Source organism: Amborella trichopoda, chromosome 10 (assembly GCF_054954075.1).
Source record: "Amborella trichopoda isolate Santa Cruz 75 chromosome 10, AtrichopodaSantaCruz75HAP2 v2.0, whole genome shotgun sequence".
Classification (NCBI taxonomy): domain Eukaryota; kingdom Viridiplantae; phylum Streptophyta; class Magnoliopsida; order Amborellales; family Amborellaceae; genus Amborella; species Amborella trichopoda.
Genome location: NC_142345.1, coordinates 1,379,045 through 1,388,961, shown reverse-complemented (window position 1 = coordinate 1,388,961; position 9,917 = coordinate 1,379,045). Strand labels below are relative to the sequence as shown.

At 31.9% G+C, this 9,917-nt stretch overlaps 1 pseudogene; it reads right to left on the bottom strand.

Moving 5' to 3' along the window:
- Positions 1-401: 401 nt before the first annotated feature.
- LOC105420176 (expansin-A8-like) lies at positions 402-3,927 on the bottom strand (annotated as a pseudogene).
- Between the last annotated feature and the right edge of the window lie 5,990 nt (positions 3,928-9,917).

The window sequence follows — 9,917 nt, the reverse complement described above, 5'->3', positions numbered from 1 at the left end:
TCTCAAACTTTAAAGGAAATTTTCTCAAACTTTATGATATACCTAAGCTTTCAGATTTCACATCAAATGGATGTACAGAATTGTGACCACCTTATATAAAAAGTAAGTTGTCTCATTGTATACAATCCCTTTAAATAAGTCATTTAAATTTCTTTATTAAAAGTTCCATGCTCTAACTCGACCTGGTGACCCTGAATTAGGCAATAAAGAAAAAGAAAAGGAAATAAACTATGATAGATAACGAGAACATAAAACTTTAATCTCAAATTTTATTAACGTTTGCGCATATATTAAGGAAACCATCTATACTTCCAAGTATAAACTGTAAATAAAAATTCTCTGGGGATTAAGAAAGTTAAAGTGCATCACTATGAACTCCCTAGAGCCCCCAAGTACGTCTCCTAAGAAAATTGTTTACCCTCAAAGGTCTGTCCATATTGCCAATTCGCCGGGGCCCCATCGATCGATTCCACAGTTCTTCCGTCGCTTGTTGTCACCCGAAACGACAGGCTCTGTCCAGAGTGGTCGTTGCCGGTCTGCCAATTTTCGCCCCAATTCCTTTGCGTGGTTTCCCAGTTGCCCTCTCTCGAGCCCTTGATCGTGACCTCCCTAACATCCCCAGCTGCACCAACATTGTATACTAGAACAAGTGTCCAATATTTGAATCCATTGATCTCGAACTGGATTCCCCCTTGTTTTGCGCAGGGAAAGCGTCTATAGTTCACAGGGATGATGCCTGCTAGGTGCTCTCCTATTCTGATGAATCAGAGAGATCGAAGTGGTCACGAGGCGGGTTGCACCAACCCCGCTTGTCAGGAGGGAGGGCTAAGTTTGGAGAGCAAAAATTGGTTGCAGTGACAATGATAGAGCCACGGTGGCACCACTTTGGGTCATGTTGTGAGTCGCATTGGATCTCGTAGCAAGCACCATAGGTGAGGCCATTGTTGTATTGGGCAGTACTGAGCGCCACATTGTTCATGCCATAACCTTCCTTATTAAGGTCACCATAGCCACAAGCACCCTCTGCAACAAAAAATATTTGAGTTGAGAGATATGCCTTAAGATCCACAGTACTAGAACACTAGTAATGAATAGCAAACACAGACACAACCAGAGGACAACCAGAAGTAATTGTCACACTATATAAAAGGAGACTTCACCATAGTCCAACAGACTATGGTCTATAATGGTACTCTAGGGATGCAATCATCCACCATTTCATTAATGGGTAGATGAAGATTTATTATGGGACTGTATACAATGAGACTATTTACCTTTGGTACAAGGAGTCACAAGTACTTATAACCATCTGATGTGAAATCCGATAACTTGTGTGTGTTATTACGTTTGAAAAATTTTCTTTTGATCTTTGAGATTGATTAATAGAATACATGCGGTCACCCAATTTTGTATCTAAACATCAAAATTAATTTTTGACCACCTTGTACCAAAAGTAAATTATTAATTGCATGCTTTATTTTTATTCTAGAGGTCAATGGGACAGCCACCATGGATGGTTGTTAGTATTGTGGTGCATCATGCAGCTTGGTTCTTGAACTATGATTTTGTTAGTCCAATGGCTATGTTTTACTCATAATGCCAAGAAGTAGTCAAATTAAGGTGTGAGAAGGAAACTAGAGGGATCTCTCTAATAAGAAAATCTACGAACCTTCCTCTAATTGGTAGGAAAACAAAGTAATTTAGTGCTCCGGCACACTTAATAAATATTTAAATTCTTTATTAAATAATAAATATTTATATAAAAATATATTTAAAACACAATTCTATGCTTCGGCCGAAGAGGTCAAATCAGTGCAGAAATAGACACAACCAAGTTTTGCTTCGCTTCGTGAAGATAATATGATGACATTGCTTTATTTGAACAACTCATGGTAAACAAGCTAACAATTTTTTTCTTGTTTTCTTGCTAGGTCAACATAGTCGTAAATGAAAGGAAAAATATTTTGTGGTCCAGGAAGACCACCAAGAACATAGTTAAGCGAAATTTTTACTTTAAGAATTTTCAAGTCATCTTTGATTTACCTCGTGAATATCTTAAATGAAAGTTTTAAGCTAGTAAAAGGTAAAAGTTAAGACCCTAAGTTTATGGTCTCTCAAATGGAGAGTATGAGAGTTCTGGTGACTGAAGATGATATATATATTTTCGGATTAAAAGATATATCATCATGTTCTCAAGGGTTTCAGAAATTTATCAAATCACACCTTAGAGATCAACTATTTAAATTTTACTCAACCAATAATTTCCAACAACTTATGAACCATGATCGTGTCCTTTGGTGAGTTACTTTTGAAATTTGATAAAAAGAAGGGTGCGGTTTGTAAGAGACTACCTTCAAATAATGTCGAGAAATGTGGCTTCAATACTTAAAATCATTGCGATAGCCTTAAAATATATTTTCATATTTATTTATAAATTTTAAAGCTTCAAAAGTAGTGTAGATCGATAGATCTATGAAAACTTGAAATCCTTGAAACTTGAAGGTCCAAAAATACGTTGCAAAATACACTATTTCAAAAACTTGAAATTCATTCTTTTATCATGTCCATGCATCTTGATGTTGAGATGATCAATTTGAGGATATTTGGACATCTAAACAACCTCTTATAGTGAAAATTTTGAGGTATGCTCTAATTTGATGGTTTATAGTCTCGACTCTATATAAACTTTTCCCTAAAAAGAATGATTTAAAATTAGAACAGAAGAATGAAGTGAGAAGTTAAATATTTCAACACTAGGTATGATATGAGAAATGGAAATGCATGCAATGTGATCCTTTACTTTTGAAACAAGGAGGCTACAATCATAATTGACGGTTAGATTTGAAATCGGGTGGTTAAGGATGTATTATTATTTGGGCATAAAGTCCAAAATAAAATTTTTAGAATGTTGGGACACACTTTCATCTATTGGATTTCACATCCAATGGCTAAACGTGATTGTGACCTCTTAGTATTAAAAATAAAAATAAAAATTACATAAGGTTGCAACCTTAAAATGTAGAATTAAAGATGCACCTCAAAAGTCCATCGGAATATGTTGTTTTAATGCTGAAAACCCCTCTAATTGATCATCTCGACATTCAAGTGTATGAATATATAAAAAAAATTGAGTCCCAAAAATAGTGTATCTTGCATTACATTATCTAGACCGTCCATTTCAATATTTTCATATGTTTATAGATCTATTGATTTTAACCATTTTTGGAGTTAGAATTTTATAATTAGAGATGAAAATAGATTTTCAGATAATCCTAGCAATTTTCTACACCAAAATTAATCTTATGATAAATTTTGGAGGTGCAATGTATTTGAATTTTGTAAGGTTGCAACCTTATACAAAGCACACCCTAAAAATAAATGGACTAATAGTATACAACCCCTTGAAAAATTCTCCTCCTTGTCAAGATGATAATATTTAAATCAATAAACAGTCGTATCTTAAATGTATAGGAACTGAAACATTTATCTTCTATTCCTAAAAGTACTCATCGGGTAGTGAATCTCAAAATTCTATATCGGAAAAAAAGAAGAAAAAAAAAGAAAAAGAAAAAAAAGGAAGCAGCTTTTTTAGTAGAGAGAAAAACTGTACAATTACTTACTCCCAAAAAAACAAGCATGTAAAGCAAACTAGAGAGAATAGCACTTGTACAATGTGCTCCTATAGAGTCCTCCATGACAGTTTTTGTGTAAGAAACATGTAAATCAAACTGGTCTAATTAACAAAGCTATTTGTTAAGAGGAAAAAAGCAATAAATAAAGAAAAAAATAGATGAAAATAATCACTGGTTCACACGATGAACATGAATACTCGCGCATTGTTCCACTGCCAATAGGTCCTCCATAGAAGGTGGCATGTGCTGAATGCCAAACATCTCCTACCACATACTTATCAAACACAATGGCCATTGCCATTGCTATGAAAATAGCCTTCACCATCTCTCTCTCTCTCTCTCTCTCTCTCTCTCTCTCTCTCTCTCTCTCTCTCTCTCTCTCTCTCTCTCTCTCTCTCTCTCTCAATTTCAATTCATATCTATAGATGAAAAATGGCAGAGATTTTCATTTAGCTGGCTGAAAGGGTCCAATGAATTAAAAAAAAACTAGTCACTTCTCTCTTTTTCTCTCTCTCTCTCCTTAAAAGAAATAAGGAAGTATTCTTCGTTTCCCTACACTTGGAAGAAAAGCTTAGTGAGGTATTCTCTCAAAATAATCTTTTTCTGTGTTTTTTTTTTTTTTAGGGGGGAGGGGGAGAGTTAGTTGTCAATTTCACTTACTAATCTTATATTATTTATTACGAATTAATGTTCCCTAAGAAAATAGTATATACATAAATCTACAAAAAAAAAATTGAAATAATTATTTTGAAAATTTATTAAAATACATCAAACTTATCCCCAATTTAACAATGGTCTTGTGTATTTTGATTGGTAGTTTGAAATCAAATCAAAATTATAAGTAAAATATTTAGTTGATCTATTACAATAAATAAACGTTATACTAATAAATGTTGCATCAAATATGTGAAATGATCTAATGCAACGTTTGTATCATAATATAATGCAGCCACACTTCTAGAAAATCATGTTTGTGGTATTTATATTATCCAAAATTTTACACACACTCTTTTCTTCAAAATAATCAATCTAAAAATAATTAATTAATTTGCACCCTATCTATGGTCAAAATGAGTCCTCTCCAACAATGAATCTAGACCGTCAATTTGATGAATTCAAGATGTAGGCCTTTCTGAATTGAAAATCATTTTTTTCTTTTTTAATATTGTTAATCTAATGATAATAAAGTTATATAAAAAATTTGGAAAGAAAAAAGGTAATTCCAAAGCCTAGATCTAAGCATCTCATCAAAATGGATGGCTTATGTTAATTGAGCTAAAAAAATACTTTCTAGGTTGCTTTTTCAAAATTTTATTTTTTGTACTTGTTCATTAGAATGAAAAGAGTGTACATTGTAAAATTTGGATCAAACAAATGGCCCTAACATGATTTTTGAAGATTGTTGCATTATATTACTATACAACCATTGCATGAAATTACAACCCAATAATCAAATATATTTATATTTAAGATTGAGTTTGATAATGTGTTCATACGAATGCTATAAAAATTGACCAGTGGGCCGAACCAGTCACCCACATGCTCTGAGTCCAACCGGCTTAGTGTAACTTGGCTTGAATGACTCAACCAACATAAAAAAAAAAAAGATTTGTACACAAAATATAAAATATTTAAATAAAGTTTAGGGGGTCTTAATTCATTCTTAAATTAGTAGCTTTATGTACATAAAACAACATTTTTTAATAAAATGTTCGCACCTATTTAAATGAGATCCAATTTTAGGATAAAATCGGATAGGCTACCCGCCGTTTCCGGTTTGGTTTCTGAGTCGAACAGCATTGTTCATATAAATGAAAGCAAACCATCAATTCTTCAATGTATTACTCAAAAATAGAATAGGAAAACTTGATTTATTAACTAATATTTAAATTTCTCTGTAAATAAAGAAAAGATCAATTAAAGACGCGGTAAATCTTTTTTCCATGAATCCTCCCATTATATGAAAATTTTCTATGAAAAGATATTTATATTCTTGGACCTTTAAGTTTCATGTCTCACATTTGCCATAAAAAGGAAAGATTCTTTGTATTGTATTTCTTGTTTCATGTTCATTGTATTTCCCATTTTACCACTTACAATAAAAAATTAAAAATGGAACATGTCTCAAATTTGCCATAAAAAGGAAAAACTTTCAACAACTTCTCTCTGTATTGTATTTATTGGTTCTTGTTCATTGCATTTCCTGTTTTACCACTAACCATAAAAAATAAAAAAGGAACATGCCTGAAGGAAAATCTCTTTGTATTTTGAAGTTCCTATTACATTCATACCATGCAAAGGAAAAAACTTTAATTGATGCGCTTTCTATTTTAAAAGCTATATTTCATGTTCACCATTAGAAAAAGTAAATTTTCAACAAATTCCTCTTTATATAGAAAAATTTCCTAACGCGCTCAAAACCCACCAACCCTAAATTTCTATTTTTTATAATTAAGTTTAGCTTATGGGTTGAAGAGGTTATATCCTCAAATTTTGGGGTCCTACAATCAGTATTAAAATGACAATATGCTCCCTCTAGAGCATGAGATCTTTCGTGTGAAAGGAAACTCTTTTTACCATGGAAAAATATTAGCAAAGGAGATGAAGCCCCTTAAAAATTATTAAAGAGTTTCAAATTATTCCTATTAACATTTGACGGCATGCTATTTTATTTTTATTTCACTTAGATACCTTCTCCTAAAAATTTAAAAATCCCCAAGTAACCCACTGAGGAGAATTTTAATAATATGACCCCCCAAATAGGCCTCACTCAAAACGATGAAAATACCCTCGATTCCTTTGTATCAGAAATAAGAAACATACTACTCAGTATTCCTAATGCATATCAACAAAGGATATTTTCACAATTTAATACATACAAAGTATTTAAGTGTAAAATGACAAAAGTATGCCTAGTTGTTTTGTATTATAATATGGACTCGGCTTCTATGCATCCAAACACGCGCATGTAAAAATGCATACTTCTTAATAAATCTATTTTTGAGATTTTAGGACTTAATTTTTAAGGACATGAAATCTCCAACATGGAGATCATGGATATGAAAACAATAAATAAATTTAAAAAACTAGAAATAACAATTCTAGTAAGAAACATTTGAACTGTTAGTTTTCATTGTTTTTAGATAGAACACCTACTTGCATCCATCTTTAAATTGGATGCTTCACACTTTCTAGACTGCATATGTAGAAATGCGGTCTGGCCCTCATGAAACAATTTTCTTTATAATATTGAACAATGTGTTATTTATTTGTAAGATAAAACTACTATAGGTATTTTCATCACTTTGTTGAAACCTCTTAAGGCCAAATAACAAAAATGTCTATGATTATTATGCATTTCATATACCATACAAGGGTAAGTTGGATATTTTAATTTTTTTAGGTGGTATTTAATTGAATGAAAAATAACAAATTAATGCCATCATTTTGTTGAAACCTCTTAGAGCTAAATTACAAAAATGTCTGATTATTATGCATTTCATATACCATACAAGGGTAAGTTGGATATTTTAATTTTTTTAGGTGGTATTTAATAGAATGGAAAGTAAAAATTAATGCCATCAAATATTAATAGAGATAATTTAACTCCTTTACTAATATTGTAATGGGCTGCATCTCCTTTAATGATATTTTCCCTTTAAAATAATCCTTCTACTTCACGCTTATTACAAAACCAAAAACAAAACAAAAAACAAAACGCCCATGTAATCCTTTTTACATAGCAACTAGCAATTAGTTATGGGTGCGGTTTGTATAGAACCGAGGCTCTAAACAATAAAAGTAAATCACACCTTCAAATAGAGTTAAGAAATATGATTTCAATATTGGAAATCTTTGTGATAGCTATAAAATATATTTTTATCTTTAATTATAAAATTTAAAGCTTCAAAAATAATATAGATCGAGCAGATCTGTGAAAACTTGAAAATCTTGAAAATTGATAGTCCAAAAATACATTACAAGATGTACTATTTTCAAAACTTGAAATCCATTTTTTTTCTCATGTCCATGCATCTTGATGTCTAGATGATCAATTTGAGAATATTTGAGCATCAAAACCCTCTTTTAGTGAAATTTTTGAGGTAGGCTTTAATTTGATTGGTTAGAGCCTCCGCACTATATAAACTTTTCCCATTAGTTATTAGTCATTTTACATTCGTTGATCCATTTTTTGTGCAAGTTCACAATTTAAATTAAACCCGATATTATTCAGAAGATTAATTAGTGGGATATTATCGACAAGCTATTAATTATCATGATAATTTCTTGGCATCAAGATCATTCCATGCATAATATCGCCTTCCTAAATTATCATGAGAAAAATCCAGTACTTTCATATTATCAAGGATAATTTTCACTGATACTATAGGCCTGCGTGGGAGCACATTGTGTACTCCCGTTGGTGAAAACGTTTATTCGGGAGATCTTATGGGCCACTTAAGAATCACTAGATAATTATTTCAAAAGGGAAATGATTGTGAGACCCTCTCACATCCATGTGTGTAGGACCCCAAGGGATCACCATTAAATTTGGCACCGATCACTAGAAAAGTCAAGTCCCATACCCATATGATAACTTTTCTAGAAATCTATACCAAATTTAATAGTGATCCTTTGAGGTCTTACACAAATGAGTGTGGGAGGGTCTCATAGGATCATTACTCATTTCAAAATATGAAAACCAAATCTTGAGTACTTTAGCACTTAGGTCTTGCCTGCAAAAAATTAGATGGCCTATGTTCAATCTTGAGACATTATTGTTTTTGGGACTATAGAGTGTGAGATCTGATTTTTTTTTTTTTTTTTCCCTTTTTTTTTTCTTGAGGTTGCAGGAGTGCAAATTTCGATTATTTTTTTTTCAAAGCATAATCTTGTGATTTTTTAGGTGAATCCCAAATTTATGAAATTGACAAAAATTCCGATTTTTTTTTTTTTCAAATGGTCTCTGTTCTCGTAGGAGCATACCTTCCAACTCTCTTGGGCAGAAGCCAAGCTAGGAGTATTAAAACTCTAAATTTTGAGGAAGTAACCTCTAGATTCTAGTGTAGGAGTATTAAAACTCTAAATTTTGAGGAAGTAACCTCTAGATTCTAGTGACTAATGTTGTCTGATTCACTTCAGAGGCCTCTTCATTTGTAGCCAAGAAAGCAAAGCGCCTCCGTGTTTAGGCCAATTGGAGGGAGGAAAGTATATTTGATAAAATAAAAGTTGTTAAAACATATTCCAAATATTCTCTTCATGAGAACATTAGCCTCCATCTTTAATTATACAACAAGCTTGTAAATATGGAAGAAGTTTACATGACGTTGCAACCTTATCCTACAAAAGTAAGGTACACCTAAAAAATACTGTAGAAAGGAGTGTTATGAAGTTGGAAAACTTTCTAAATGAATATTTCGACCTTGAGACGCACAAATATTACAAATTTGGGAATTTTGAGTCTTAAAAATAATACATTTCATAATAATTTATCTAAACCGTTTATCTTCAAGATTTTCAAGTGTTTATATATCTGCTCGATCTACAGGGTTCTTGAAATTTTAGATTTTATAATCAGGTTGAGCATAGATTTTCAAGTCATCCTAACATATTCTAACACTGAAACGATATCTTTGGGTAAAATTTAGAGGTGTACTTTACTTTTATGATGTTTTTTTTTTTATTATTTATTTCCTGCTGTATTTTTGTTGCTTGTTGTTATCGATTTTTTTTTCTTGTATTTTATTTACCAAAAATCAACCCGTCGGGTTTAGAGCTTCTGCACGCAACAAGTAGTATTAGAGCACTACAAGTGGTATCAGAGCCCTGGTTTGGGGTTTTGAGTAAGGCAATAAAGGTTTCGAATGTAAGGTTCGAGGTGGAAATATTTGATGGAAACACTATTTTTCAACAAAAATGATGAAGAATTTTATTTGGCAAAAGATTAATAATTTGTGAAGCTATCCAATGGATGTTGGCATGGGGGGCAGATGATTTTGATATCAAGGTGGAGATTGTTGGATTTAGTGCTATCTAAAATCACCCACATAACGAAATCTTATATTTTGTGGGATTATTTGAGATTGATCCATATAATGTGGGATTAAGATATACACATATTATGTGGGATTGAAATTGATATTGATAAGTTTTCTAAGAGAAATAGAAATCCAAAAAGGATTAGGACCCTTGGATGTACCTCTTAGTCTTTTAAGATATATGTAAGATCTATAGAAAGTTTCTTATTTAGTATGGATTCCTAACCTTATATATATGGGATGAAAA